Genomic DNA, 16,516 nt, shown 5'->3' with positions numbered 1-16,516 from the left:
GCAGCCTGCATATTATCCAGCTTAATGTGAGCCTACTTGGGATATTTTATCACCAGTTCAGATTGGTGGTTCAGAGAACTATATTTTTTTTTCTAAGACTGGGGGCAGCGACCAGAACCTTATAATGACCCCATGTTGTTTTCTTAATGAAACTATCCATCTGAATTGTTTAGTTGCAACTGGTAATTATTCATACAGTTAATCATAGTTCTATTATATACAGTATATATATATGACGTTCAGCCAGAACACATTTGCCCTCATTTGAATTAAATGCATAAAATAAGGCATAAAAGAAGGAAATATGGATATTAAAGACATGGAACGATAAAAATAATTCACATGTTTTACTCCAAAGAGATTGATGACAACATATTCCAGATCTTGGAATCAGTCTCTTTTGAGTTCCTGAATTATGCTAAAATTTTTGCCCCGAGTTTGTGACACAGGGTGTCGGGTAGAATTTTTTCAATCAGCTTTACTCATGACACAGTGCAGTATGCCATTTCACATCTTTCTTGTTTAGATCGATTTCCCATTGATTATATCAGCAGTGAGGATTGTACAGCAATCTGACGCACCAGTCTTGAAAATAAGTTGGATATTCTGCAATATTTAACACCTTTTTTTTTTTTTTTTTTTTGTGGAGTTAGAAGTTCATGGATCATTGGATCATAATCTAGGAGAAACTACTACAGTCAGATTTCTGGAAAATAATACTTCATCATAGCATTTTCTTCTGGTACTCCTTCCATAATAATAAGTTAATGAATTAACTTTGCTACATATTTACAGTTATCAAGAGTGACAATTGTTGTTTTTAACAGCCCTTTCAGTAAGGATTCTACTGTACTTAACTGTAAGGAAATATGTATTTTATTTACTGACCAAACTTTTCCATATAACCTTTCTTTAGCCTCCATAAAACTACACAAAATATTTAGGGTCTTTTATTTTTTTTTTTAATTTATATTTTCTATTTTGCTACTGAAATATTCTCTAAACATCCCATCTTAGCTAACGTAATGATACTATCAAGAGCTGCCCAGTATTTACTTGGAAAGCAGAATTTTCCATCCAGCCCCAGAGCAGTGGTCCATCTTATTCAGTATCTTGCTAACAGCACCGGCTCAGACGCGAGGCTTTCTGAAACCAGGGTGGGAATGAGTTCCAGCAGAGGAGACTCCAGGCTGAAAGAGAAAGGACGGAGCTCCTGAGAAGGAGATGTGAACTACAAATCAAGAAGACAAGGAGAGGAGAAAGATCATAATTAGCTATAGCTCTAAATGTAACAAGAAGAATTTTTCAATCAATATGGTAAGCTGCTTGTAGCCAATTAAAAGACTGTAAAGTAGGGACAATGCCATATGTAGATTAGGCTAGTCTCATAAAAAGAGCCTTAGAGCAGTGTTGCATAGTTCATGAATTGATTTTGCTTGAAGGCCAAAGAGAAAGGAGCTGCAATAAGCCAGTCCTATAGTAACAAAAGTGGTACCTCGAACTGCATTAGTGGCAAATGATACAGTCAGAGGAGTTTCACACATCCCTTTTTCACCAAAGTTTTGCCCCACCTCACCAACTTTCATAGGATCACACTGGCGCAAAACTATAATGAAGATTTTTTTATGATTGCACTATTTCTGAATTAACTAGAGCGATGCAGACCTGGGAGAAACTGCACCTCTACCTTCAGCTTTAATTCACTGCTGAATCCCAGCACTTTGCCTTCGACAGCACCATGGGATACAGCAGCGTTTGGAGGAGTAAGGAAGCTACCACAGATGCCAGAAGCTAAAGAGTTAAAAACAGTCTCCTGCAGTCTGCAGAGAAAGCGTGGAGTCAAGGAAAACACCCAGACATATAGCTGTTGAGACAGGAGCAACATTACAGCCATTAAAATCAAATGTCAAAGAAGGAACAATGCCTATTAGCTTTTAGAAACTAAAAATGAACAGTTCAGCTTTATCAAACAAATGGGTTGCACCATCCAATTACTAACTTCTGATAAGCACCATGTCAATTTTGAAATTGTACTGCTGAGTCTGTGGAGAAGAAAAAATAAATCTGAGTTATCCACATAACAAGGATAAAAGGAAGCCAAACTATTACAATCCTGACCTAATTACCCAGGCAAATCACTCCCCTTTCAGGAACATTGTAAAGCCAGTAAAAACACTGTAGCCTTCACTGACTAAGCTCTGACCTTGTATGAGGCCCCTTTTCTCTCCCGTTCAGGTCCCATCTGATCAGAGAAGCTTTGAGAAGTCCTCCAATTGGGTCCTTCACTTGAAGCAGTATCATTTGCAGCATCTTTTTTGTTTCATCCTACCCAGGAATGTAACAGTGTGTGCGCCAGCTGAGTGGGCAGCAGAGGACTGCAAAGTGAGTGGGACTCCCCATCCACCGCACTTTTTTCGGCACAGCCACCCAGAGCGGCTGGCAAGCACGCTAGAGAAAGCCAGGGGCATAACCAATAGCCTATTTGCTTTTTAAGAGTAATGTCCAGTGTTCGGGGAGGATGCAAAGGCTACCATTCCTTCTTCAGTGTTGTTAAGTCTGAAGCTGTTTGGCAACTCCCATTTTAGTACTATTCTCTACCCCAAGGTACGTGAGCTTTAGAGTAAGCATGCGTTGAATTTCTCACTCAGAGCAGACAAAAGGAGTTATGAAAACAACAGCAGCAGAGTATTTCATTGAAAGAATAATAATAATAATAATAATCATGATACCTCATAAAAGAGAGCTGTTTATTTTCTTTTTGAAAATATGTTTATGTGGTTAAAAATAAAGCATATTTTTTCACACATTCTTATCTAACATATGGTTTTCACATACCTGGATGGATGAAGCCTTGAACTAAACAGAGCTAATGCTCCCTTTGTCTTCCACATATATCCTGACAAAGCTGAAAGAGGGCACATATCACCAGCGATATGGCAATATTAGAGAGAAAGCTAGTAGGATTATTTATGAATTTTAAAACATATAGCTACTTAATGACTTTGCTGACAACCCTTGTAGTGCTGGGAACATAAGCCACTATAGAGCTGAGCAGGTTCCCTTAGTGGACAGCCATCACTTTCATCCATTAGATGGACATTTTGTGTCTTTCCTGCTCCCAAACGAGGTCGCATGGGTAACTTTGGAGGTTTCTACATTAGTGTCTTAGATGAGCTTTCTGGGCAAATCCTCCTGATGTCCCCACTTACTGTGCTTTCTGCTTCATACTGTGGCAGTCTTGGGGCACATTCACTGGGTTCCTTAGTTGACACTAGGCTGGAGGATTATTCCAATTTATTCCTGAAAGTTTATTCCAGGAATAAACCTGTCTTACTCCAGCACCTAATGGGCATTAAGTCCACAGGACCAGATTACAACTTGTCTGAAGCAAACCCCCACAACCTGTGTGGCATGGATATACCAGACCTTCAGCACCGGCTGTTTTCCCCTACAGATCTATTCCAAATGTCCCGTAATACTGCTAAAGTAGTCTCTTAGTGTTGCTTTACGCTTTTTGCATTTTTTATTCTCAGTCTAAAATGAGCATTAAAGTCCATGTTTCATCCCCAACCACTCAGCCATCTTTGAGGACTCTCACCTCGAAGATCTGTCTTACCACTCACAACATTTGTAGTCAAATAAGGAACACAGGACTTCCAAATAAACCTTTAAACCAGAGAGACAGACAGACACACAGCGAGCAGAAATCCACTTTAGCTGCAGCTGTGCTGGATGAAGGAGTAACAGCATCACCCCCGCCTGTCCTCACCACCCTCCCCTCAAAGACGACCGCGCTCAGAGCTGCTGCTGGAGTTGCTCATGCGAATGCTCTTACCTGTTTTGGGTAAGGTGGCCCTGCAAAGCTTGAACGGCTGGAACAGGCGGTGTTTGCTGCTCATCCCGAAATGGGTGAGGGAGAGCTCCCATGGGAGCTGCGCCTGCATGAAAAAGCAGCTGCGGATGATCTCTTCAGGTGGCACAGCTGCGCTCGAAGGAGAGCTTGTGTCCACAACAACAGCAAGGGTAGAAGAGGAAAGCTAAAAAATAGAAACCCGAATGCAACAGCCCTTAATCTGGTCTCACTGTTTTCTTTTTGGACCAAGTTGTGCCTGTACCAGCTCTTTCGACATTCCTTGTAAAATCCCTCTGGCTGTCAGAGGAGCACAGACAAGTCCCCAGCTGATAAGTACAGCCCCAGCCTTGAGTAAAATGTTGCGTTCCTCATAAGCTGGATTCATGTGCATAAGGCCATTAATTCATAGGGAAGAGGCAGCATTTAAGAGTTGTTAGTCGGTCAATGTAATGTGGTAAGCTTTCCGGTGCCAGTGCTATTTTTGGACCCAAAATATAGGTGATTCCAAAAGGAAATGTGAAAAGAAAAAAGAAAAATAGGAGACTGTAACCAATTCCTGTCCACCACTTGATAAAGAAAAAACATCATGTGATGAGACCGTTAAAAATTTTAGACTTTCCCATCCCTAATTTGAGAGATTCTATGAAAAAGTAACCTACATTCTCTGATAATTTAGAGCTTCTCTAATATATTCACAGAGATGATATTTGTGGAAAAAGACAAAAGCCTTCAAACACTTATTTTTAATTGAAAAATAGGAAAAAAAAGACTTAAACAGCATGGACAACAGACAAAACTCTGAAATGGTTTGAAATACAGAGCCTTGCCACTGAAATCTGTCCTGCTATCATTCTATACACATGAGCATGTACATACACATTCATGCACTGGTTTTAAATGCAATGATAGTTCTCTATTGCTCCAAATTCAATGTGATTATGTTTTCCATTGCATGTGGAAGTTCTAAAATTTATCTGAAACAATGTTGTGTGGAGTCCTTTCTTTGTTATTTTTATTATTTTATTATGTAAGGACTCTGTGCCTTTGGAGTAGGAAGCTATTATAAATATATGTTGTAGTGCAGATGAGGAACTTCTCCAATTTCATTAACAAGTAGCAAGATCTGTGCATATACCTCCCATACAGAATGTTTTAGAAATATGCCCTATTATGTCTAGTTAAGTCAACCTTGTGTCATTATTTCATATTAGTGTATATGACAGGATTGGCATACCCAGAAAAGATGCATCAGAACCATTGCATGTCAGCCAAGAAAATGAAAAAAGGAAATCTCTGTTTTGAAAACTAGGTTAAATATCATGTCCTTAAGTATTTTGAGAAGAAAAGGTTATATTGGTACCAAAAAGAATGTGTGTTGTTTTAAGGTTTAAGGAAGTACTTCAAATTAAGATCTTGTAAAATAAGAAAGAAAAAAAAAACCTTCTGAGTGCATATCTAAGTAGAAGAAGATAGGGAAATCAGAGTGAAAATCTGCTGCACCAAGAGAAGGAAGCATTGCTTAAACACCTTGGTTTAGAACATATATTGTAAAAGAGAGACAATTTTTTTCACAAGGAAACATTTTGAAATAAATCGAGATTTTACAAGTCAGGTCCAACATCATTATCCTACACTGTTAGTGTAAAGACATCTGCTGTATAGGACTACACTGATTTCACTGAAGTGTTAAGCACAAGTTATGCACAAATGGAAAAGTTACTTATTTTGGGCAGATCTCATAATTTTCACAGAAGCCCAGAAATGCAGGGCCAGAAGAAAACTCTAAACATCTCCAGACAACCTTTGTACTAAAAATAGATGAACTATATCCAGCTTATCCCTTGGGTATGGTTGTTTGCCCTGTCTCCGAAACCCAGAAAGAAATAGTACTTGCAAGAAATTTAAGCTGATTGCCCCTTATCCTTCCTCCCCTGACCACAGAAAACAACTGAAGGTCATTTTTACAATGAATCCCAGAAGAGGTGGTATTTTATTCCATGTATGAGCTCCTGTAATTATGTGCTGACAGGAGATTCTTGGTTTTCATCTTTTTAGTTTGTCCCTCACTTCCCACCCTTTTCTTTTTATCAAGAAAACAACCTAGTCATAAAAGAAAACTCAAAATAGGATTCCCCAAAGAATGACACTAGGGGGAAAATGAAGGACTCAGGAGAGTTTCGTGCATAGTCTCCCTAATCTTGTAAGTTGGATACCTGAACTGTAATTTTCTCTCCTTCTGATGTTTGATCTTGCTGGCCAAGATGCAGCTGTGGCTCAGACCTTGGGCCATCTCCTGCATATGTCATTCCCAGGACTTTTGCTGAGTGGCTCCTGCCAGGTGACTCCTGTTTAGCAGGAGGCAGCTTAGGAATGGTCTGAAACTTGGAAAGGTTTATGACTTCTCACAGCTTCCACGTGTTCAGACAGCAGATTTGAATGTCTCTCTGTGCCCATTGCTGAGGAAGAAATAGTGTTGCTACATGATATAAAGGTAGCCCTCAATGTCAAAATTGTTCTGGTGTAAATTATCACATCTCCATTGTCCTTAACTGAGCAGCCAAAAAGTACCTGTGCTGAGGATCAGCTCCCTATCTCTAGATTACTGGATAATAGTATCCTATCAAGGAGATATGAAAGGGAATCAGAAAAGCTCATCAAAATGTTCAGTGACATGGCAGCAGATTTATGAGAAAAAAAGAAGTCATTATGAAGAAGAAAAAAAAAAAAAGGAAAGGTCATATTCATTAGTAAGAAAGGAAGACCTAAAGAAGGTGCAGGAGATGCAAATATTACAGATCTACCAGCACTTTGGAGTTTTGTTGTTAAGAGAGAGGGAGGGGTTTTTTGGAGCATTTAATTAAAATGAGGTACTGCTTCTCCTTATTTTTACATTTTCGATCTTTTTATTATCATAGCAATACATCTTCAACTGGTTCTTTAAGCATTAACAGCTGATTTATTTAATAAAACTGAGGACTGAGCATCACTGGAAATACCGCTTCCAATGGAATGCTCTCATGCTGTGATTGGTGAAGTGCTAAGTAATTTGCTTTTAATGCTAGCACATACCACTTAGCACTATATTTAACTGAATGATGAAAATCACTCATTTTTCATCCCCTTGCTTAACTGGTGCTCAGTGTAATCTATCTACTGTACTGTGAGCCTAGTGCCAGATATATTCTAATAGACCTTGCTCTCCAATCTACAACAAGCATTTTAATTTTTAATTCATACTTATGTCTTTATCCTTTAATAGAACAGAACTACAGATGGGGAGTATGTTTTAGATAATAAGAGCACAGTAGGTACCCAGGGAAACTACACCACTAAAAGGATTCTTTATTTACACTTTTCAGTAATGACTACATATATATAGCTACACGGGAGAAAATTGTTGTAAAGGAACACTGCATAGACAGACAATTACTATCCAACTATAGCTGAGCATTATGGTTGACATGGCTGATAAGAGCACTTCAGAAAACAATTTCAAAGCCAGTGCCACCCAGTGTATATTGACCAACAACCATGGGAACTCATAGGATGTAAGTAACCAAAATTAATAGGTAGGATGCTACATTTTCAGCAAAAATGTATGGTAAATTCACTTAATATTTAAGTATACTTTAAATTCAGCTTTCAAGAATATGTGCTGTCACAGAATTGTACATCCCAGATCAGATGACAGTCAGTGGAGACATGCCAATATAACTGAGGGAATAAAAGTGTTCACTCAAGTCCTTCATGCTGAACAAAGTCTCAGGACCAGATCCACATTTGTTAAAAAAAAATCAGCATAGTCCGATCAGAACTGAAGGTGTGGTGGCTCCACACATAAAGTCAGTCTTGCCATCAGACTAAATAATAGCATATTACCAGCACCGAAATCAAAATCTCACAAAACCAGGCTGGGATAGCTTAACTCAGTGGCCGGAAACCTAGGGTATAATATTGCCCAAAGGGATTTTTACCCTTACATTGAGTCATGTTCAAAGACAAAACTGAGGCCGAGAAGGTGCACATGGTATGATGCTGCCCACAGCATGCTGTCTTCTTGGTACCGTCACCCAGAAACTGCAGTAGGGTACAGATCACCGCCTTAACTCATGGCAGAGGACAGTCACGTACACATGCAATCCTAGCGGCCTCCACTGCACTGTTTGTGTCATTTGCCTCTTGTGGGCTAATCAGCATTACCCCAGCACCTGGGGTAAGTGGTGAAAAGCGCGACTTTGCTCAGGTAGAAAAAATCCACAGAAAATTTCTGGGACTGGACGGTTTCTCTTCAGTTAGTTTCTTTTTCAAAATTATGTACACTAGTTTAAAGTGTTAACAGGCAAAGAAAACATTAAAAAGGCAATTTTATTCCTGTTATGACAGAAAGAAGTCATCCAAGTAAAATCTGATGCAATAGAACCCACAAAAATCACATCACTTCTTGTAGATATTCAGAAGATTTTTAACACCATTTCTGTCTGGATGTAACTCATAAAAGCACACATATATGCACATGCACACAAATCAATTAAAAAAAAAAGAAAAAAAGTGGAAAGCAAATTGTTATCTTGCAAACCCAAAGAAAAACTCTTTTCAGGAGTAACATTTAAACCTCCAGGTTACTACCTGATGTTATTTAATGATTATTCAGATGGGTGAGAACCATAGATTTAAGTACCAAAACTAATCAACAATGTTCAAGACACTGGGAAAGATCTTGCAAAGGTAAGTGTATCTGAAAAAGTTTTACCATACTGGTGCGAACAAAGGGACATCAGAAAAGCATATGTGTTAGAAAAATGTCACTGATTACGATGTTAATTTATTACAGTGTTCTACATGAATGATTCAAAACAGCAGGAAGGTAAGACTCTTTCCTTTTCCATCTGCATTTTCAGGACAAAAAGGATCCTACTACAGGGAAGACCAAGAGTCAGGGTGCTGGCAGTCTGTCCTTTATTTACGCATTTGCCTCTGACTTTGGTGACCTTGGACAAATGACTTCACCTTTCTTGCCTTTGTTCCCCTTCCCACCTTCTCCTTCTGTTGTCTCTCGCAGTCCTTGCCTTTGGGGCATAGACTTCATTTCTGATGCATTTGTATGAAGCCAAACAGAATAGGCACTGACTGGTTTGAACAAATGAGCAATACTTTAATACTACTAAGAAAGCATGAGGATAACCTCCAGGTTGCTTTAAGCTGCTGTAGCTCCCAGGGAAGCAGGTCTGACCAACGTTAAGACCCCAGCAAAGTGATCTTCTCTAGGATTTTGTAGGTTTTGCAGCCTGTTGGGACTTGGCTACAGAACTGGTGGCATGAAGCCATCATTGTTCCTCTTCTGGACATCTCTGCAGCCTTGCAATTACATTAGTGTCATGCTTTGAACAATTACTGAAAACACTGTCAATGTTTTAGTCATGAAAGACGAATCAGCAACATTTTCCCCACCACCACTAGCAGGTACAAGCAAACCTGAAAAAATCAGGAAGGAACAAACCTGAGAAATCTAGAAATGTCCTACTATTTGGACGGAGAAAAAAATCACCTGAAATAATTATATTTGCATGATCCAATCAGCGATCTGATCGAGTGAACTCAACACACTGAAAAGCTTGTGGGAGCCACAGAAGAGCTATGAATGGAGCGTTTGCAGGACAACACTGTACACAGCGGTGTAGACATCAGAACCGTAAATCCTGTCAGACAGTAACCATACCATGGACGTGGATCAGGATGTAAACAACTCTGTGGACTATGCATTATGGCAGGAATTAGCTCTTGTCAGAGACAACGTGATTTCCTGAAGATTAGAAAAAAAGATGTAGAGAAAGACATGATGTAAATACCCAGGTGACAGTGTACCGATGGCCTCCTTCCCCCAACAAGAGGGACGCAGGCACAAAAGCCTATACACTAAATTTATCAGTTTTCCTTTGAAAAACTGTGTTTTGTGTGCTCGTGTGAACTTTCCAAGGTTTCTCTGTCAGCAGACAAGATTACTGTGGATTTAAAAGTAATACTGAATTTTAACTGAATTTTAACTGAACTTTACTCCTCAGAGGGCATCAGAAAACTGACATCAATAGGACTCAGCTAAGTGCAGGGATCCAGTGGAGCCAGATCTGGTACTGAGACCCTGGCTAAGGAATGAGAGGAAATCAATATCTTGCAATAACAGTGACGTCTAGTGACACACAGTGTGTTCCGTAATTCTCTGTCACTGAACACACTGGTGCTACCTTTGATAAGCAGCAGCTTCACTTAGCGACTTGACGTACATGAGCATGTTCCACTCTGCACGTTCTTCTCGAGGCACTAGGAAGTATCCAGTGGCTTTCAGTACATGGTGGAAAACACAGTGCAAGTTTGAGAGATTGGGAGTTTTGCACTCAGACCAATATGTGTGGACACATACCTAATTATATATAAAGTAGCTGATTTAAGCCTGCCCTCAGCACCCTTTAAATGCTGGCCCTTACTCCAGATAGATTGCTCTGGATTGCGTTACTGTACTGAGTTTCTGAACAGAAAGTGTGACAACGTTTGGGTGGATTACAGCTCTTCAGCCTGCAGGACTCTTGCAACAGACCTATGAAACTATCCAAGGATGAAGACCCACTGGAAAACACAACTGTGAAATTTCAGCCCTAACCGATTGCACCCTAGTCTTTCCAAGAGAAATTATGTTTTCAAATTATCTGTTTTCTTCTATCCCTCCCATGGTTTTATGCTTGGGTATCAGCATTGCTTTTCAGCTAGGTACAGAAACTGAAAATAATACCTTTCCACCTTGCTGTACTCTTTTTCCTCTCCCTCAGCTTGATACGTGAAGATGTATGCAGCACGCTGTCCATTTCGTTAACGCACTCCTGGGCTGTGCTCATTTCATTACACAAAACACTTTCTCCAGTAATATCACCAAATGCCTGAAAAACAGAACGGACAAACCCAACATATTATTATGGCAGCATTCAGTGAAATATCAGAGGGAACATAGATGACTTTGATTACAGTTCCCCACCCCTCTCTTCTTGCTTTCAAAATATTGCGGCTTAGAAGCTTGTGTGTGTGTGAAATTTTATTCTGTCATACTAATAACCCAGCTTTACAGCAGCTTACAGTTTAGCTTTCATGGTTCAGTTCCACTCCTAGGCTTATAACAATTTTTCTAACAGTTCTGCCAAAATATTATAAAGTAAAAGTTACTGTAAATGTATTCACTAATACAGATAGAGCAGTGAGATTAGCAATTTAAACACATGTGAAATGTGAATTCGCCTAATTTTTCTCACTCTAAACGCTTTAGTAAAACAGTGGAATGGGGATTTTCACGCCCGTTGCTTTTAATAATTTCTTCTTATGATGTTCTTGACACATGGAGAAGATTTGAGTGAATAAAGAATAGACCTTCAAAGAAGAAAATCATGGCCATGAGGAGGAGATGATGTGTTATAGGACTGGAAACTGGTTATAAAGCCAAGACACCGCATCAGATCCAGCTCAGTTCATTAGCAGTTACCACATCACATGTCAGATCCTCAGCTTGTGTCATGTGGGTGGCATTTTGCACAAGAGTGCCCTGGCTCCGATTGTTTTCACTTTCTGGAGTGCCCATATAAGAGAAATTTTGCTCAGATGAATGTGAGCAGAAATCAAATTTCAGACGCTGAGAAGTAACAGAGCTTCAGCTCTGTCTAGCTGCTGTTACTCAAACGCTAGCATGGAAAAAGCAGATTGCTCCAGTAATACTGTAATGTTTTAACAAATTTTGCTATTCTCAACCTGGTTTAAGCACAGCTGTAATAAATTATACAAACACTGGTTTATGTATGAGAATACTCTCTAATTTCTATTGTATTTTTGTGTACTTTTATAATCTGTCTAATGAAGCATCTTAAAATCTTTGTTGTACTTCTGGTTTTGATACACTGTGAAGCTGGGGAGCGCTGTTACCTCTGGAACAGGGGGATATGGGCAACGTAGGGGATATTCCCCACCTCATGTAAAAAACTGTGATGCAACGTTGGAGTGGTCTTGTGCATCCTACATCCTATGCAAGTTTCTTCGTATCAGGCTACTCTTTCTTCTTAGCTAAGTACCATTTACATAGAACACCTCCTACTATATTCTTAGTTTTATTCTTTTACACTAAGAGATATTGCAGTTTTAGATTGACCTAAGCTGTTTCTCTCATGGCATAAACTATCTTCAGGGCAAATCAAACAGAGATACAACATCATGGCAGGGCTTCATAGCAACGCTCTTGCAATATACAAAGTCAAGAAGACAGAAGACAAGAAGGGGGCCTAGAGCATCAGTGAGCTAACAGAAACAGCAATAGTTTTCCTGTCGCAATAATCTGAGGAAAAATGTGGACATATGGTCAGGGTATACCTGGAGATTTAATCCTAACTCTCCAGAAGCTGGAACACTAATTTCATAGAATCATAGGATCATTGGAAAAGACCTTTAAGATCATTGAGTCCAACTGTAAACCTAACACTGCCAAGTGCACTACTATGCCACATCCCTAAGCACCATATCGAGACGTCTTTTAAATACCTCCAGGGATGGTGACTCAACCACTTCCCTGGGCAGCCTGTTCCAATGCTTGACAACCCTTTTGGCGAAGAAATTTTTCCTAATATCCAATCTAAATCCCCCCTGGTGCAACTTGAGGCCATTTCCTCTTGCCCTATTGCTTGTTACTTGGGAGAAGAGGCTGACCCCCACCTCACTACAACCTCCTTTCAGGTAGTTGTAGGGAGTGATAAGGTCTCCCCTCAGTCTCCTTTTCTCCAGGCTAAACAACCCCAGTTCCCTCAGCTGCTCCTCATAAGATTTGTTTCTATGCAAAAAAGAGGATACAGGGGATATTTAGAGTTCACTGGAAAAACCTTTCCAATGGTGTTGCTTAACACATATCAAAAGCTCTTTCAAATCTGATAGTTCACATACCCAGCATGCCTGACCAAAGCAAGAGAAACCCTTTGCTACACTTAAGGTGCTATTGTTTACTTGTGTACTTTAAATTGAAGCTTGTATGGATATGTCAGATTTTTAGACTTGATCAGATGTTGTGCAGAGTTCTGTTCTTAAATTAAAGTCCAAGATGTTGTTTCTGAGACTGACTTAATAGCAGTAACCTTATGGTTAATCAACCGTGTAGTAAAGTTCACTGTGCACTTACTGCAGTGTAATTATAAAGTGAGCAAAAATATAATTGATGCATTTTGTCAATCTGTGTAGCTGCAAGGTACTTTTTCAAAGGTTATTTTTTTTATTTGGCTAAAATAAGTTAATGCTGTTTTGGCAATTATCCTTTGACTTCAGAGATTTTGCTGCTGATTCAGGTAAAACTACGTGATAGATGAGTAAAGATTATAAGCATTTAAGAGTACAAAATACCTTCTGGAGCAATCAGTGGCTCTACCCTTGCAGCATAAAGTCATTCAGAAAATCACTGAAAATACAGCAAATATGGTTGGAACTGAAAGGGAAGCGTTTCAATACAAAAGAGCACTTTTAAAGTACCCGTTAATTATCAGCACTGACGTTTGTTACACAGCACAGCTACAGTGATATGACAACATTTTTCCCATGGCTCTTTCAACCCCACTGGCTCAGACTGGACACACTTGAACTTGCTCCCATCCCTTCTGTGAACATTCGAATTAAACAGCTCTAACTCCTCAGTCACCTGTGGAATAATAAATGTAAATAACCATGCCCATAAAATATTTGTGTATGTGTTGGCTAGGTATGTAACCCTTGCTCCTCACCCCATGTTCTCTGCCAGTAATAAAGAAGCCAGCATGATTTAAAATTACATATTCATATAGAGAACAAGGCTATAATGGTGCAGTGTAGGTATTTCAGTCATTTTCTGGTTATCATCTGAAAGCCTGTGTGTCCTGCTGAGGGCCAGTGGTGGACCTGCCTCATCACTTTCCTGGTCCTTCTATCGGACCACAGCCTCCACCACAGATAAGAAGGACATGGCGTCTTGATGGAAATACATCTTTTTCCCCGTGGCTCTGTGAGTTTCTGGGGTAGAGTGTATATTGAAGCTGGGATTTGGAGAAAATGAGAGGGTACAAATGGATGCATGCTGCAAGGCTGACTCCTGCGTTTCCATCCTATTGCATGAAGCAGCATAGCCTTGGCTGTAGTTGATAATCTTAACAGATTAATAATTAATAAACACAGTTTCCATTTAAGGCTATACCTCATTTTAATGAAAAAAAGTAAGGACTTGATCTTATACTTGAAAGGGTAAACGACCCGGAACAGAAGGTATGGAGACATAACTTCCCGGCTGAGATGCAGTGCACACATCCTCTTCATCTGCAGCAAATGGGTTGGCTTAGCCACCACAAGGGCAAGGAGCAACAGACTGGGTCCATTTCAGGACAGGATTCATATGTCACATGTGAGATGAGCTGGTTCAATTTAAAAGAAAAGCATACAAATGCAAGATTTCTCCCTGAAAACTCTTTTTCTTGTTCTCATCTTTTCAGTGGGGTTGAAAGAGCCGCCTGGACAACTATTTTATTTCTTAAACTGATTATCTTTAATTGAATTATAGCATTAAAGGAGACATATAGACTGGTAAAGATAACTTAAAACAGTCTGGTTTACTCCTTATTCTCAGAGGAACTAGCAATCCTGCCATGATCCTCAACGAAAGGGCTGTAAGTTTGCAGGCTGTACTGATCTGCCTATGTCTGTGGGAGTATCCCTTAGCTGACTTTTACCAGGTATGATTCCCAACTGAATCTCAATGCATGTTGAGAGGGATCATCCTCCCGCTGAAGGCAGTTGCAAAATATTAATGGTCTTCAACAGGACAAGATTAGACCTCGGAATTAGGCGGGCAGCATGTGGCGAAGCTTATTCAGCCCAGGAGTACGTACACACATGCATGCATTAATGTGGGTGGAATCACTCTTGCGAGGGCTAAACCTTTGCTGTTAATCCCTGTTTTTTACAGGGATCTCCAGGAAACTGACTCGTCGTAAACTGGCCACGTTTGTGGATGACCTGGCGTGATGCTGTTGAAGCCAGCTAATGTGGGTCAATGTATGCCAAATAATTACCTTTGCCCAGCCTCTCCCCAGCCAAGAGGTCCTCACCCACACACCTCTGCTGATCCAGGTTATGGTTTGGAAAGGCCAGAGCTTTCCTGCTCCCTCTGCAGTGTCTGGTGAGGTGATGAAGCCGTTAGGTAGTGTACCAACCTCAGTTACTGAGCAATCCTCCCTCTTTCTCTTCTCCATAAATCTTTAGTGACCACTGCAGTGAGACTCTTTATGAAAACAGCATGTGGGGCTTTTGCAGTAAACTTGTCCAATTTATTCCCTTAATGAAATTAGAGCCAGAAAAAGCTGCACTCGGATACATGCATAAACTACACTGGAGTAAACTGAATGGCTTATGCATATACGGGAAAAAAATAAGGCCCAATATTCATAGTAACATTACATACATAAAAAGAATTTGTGGAATTAAGAATAAAACATGAGGCGATTTGCTGATTTGCCGAGGGAATATATGGGAGCGACAAATGTGTAGATTATTCTAAGGTTGTTTTTTAGCGTCATTATCAGATCCAAGAACTGTATATAAAAGCGCGCAGTCCTTCACATGCTAAAAGTATAGTTTGCTCAAACAATTGTGAAATATTCAGTAGTCTTAAGATTAAATATCTGGATATTGCTTGTGAAGGAACAGCTGTCAGCTTAAATCTAAAGTCTAGTTTGTTTACTGGCTGTATTTTATATCTGTTAGAAAATGACACCAAATGGCAATAAAATTGTTGTAAGTATTCTACTGGGGAATATAAATGCCCTTTGGTTACAGTGTACATATCTTTATACATAATTCCAGTATATTTTCCCTAGAATTATGTTAAATATGTAAAAAGCCTTTTCTCATAAAGGTAAAAATGCTAGATGTTTCCAAGCTGTAATTTAGCATTAGTGTCAAGATTGCTTCAGAAAATAAGCTACAGTTACTGTTTCATTCTTTTTAAGTGTCACTCAGCATACCATATCTGATCTTGTATTCAAAATAAACTTATATGATTTTATTCACTTTTCCAGAAGTGCAAGAGAGTTTAGACATAATTTATAGCATATGGATTGATGTAAATAGCTTAAACTAAGTAATTGGCTAGTCACCTACACTGTCTTATCCTATTACTACTAGGTACTTTTTCAAGTAATTAGGGAAAACAGATCTCTTTTATGCAGTAAGTTTAAATTGGATGAATCCTTGACATTTATGTAGGTTTATTTGATAGATAAAATCATACTATACAAAAACTTTCACTATAATGCTGAGGTTTACTAGGCCTATAATAAGAAACTGATTTTTTGCTGAGTTAAAGTGACTTATCTTTGCCCTTTTAATAAGAAATCAACTCCAGTCAGCAAAAGTCGAGATAAAAATCACCGAGCTGGTGTTATCACCATGTAGACAGCAAACATGTACCACTATCATTAACTTCTCTGTGCATGGATTTCAAATACATTTTAAATGCTGAAACTCAATAATTTCCTGAATATTACAATAACATAAGATTAATGAATAAGGAAAAGTATGAAAAGTGATTTATTTTGGGAAGGTCATTCCTTGGTTAGCCAACACTTAAATTGAATA

The sequence above is a fragment of the Buteo buteo genome, chromosome 20, assembly GCF_964188355.1.
Source record: "Buteo buteo chromosome 20, bButBut1.hap1.1, whole genome shotgun sequence".
NCBI classification, from domain to species: domain Eukaryota; kingdom Metazoa; phylum Chordata; class Aves; order Accipitriformes; family Accipitridae; genus Buteo; species Buteo buteo.
Note: the sequence above shows the minus strand (reverse complement) of the source record.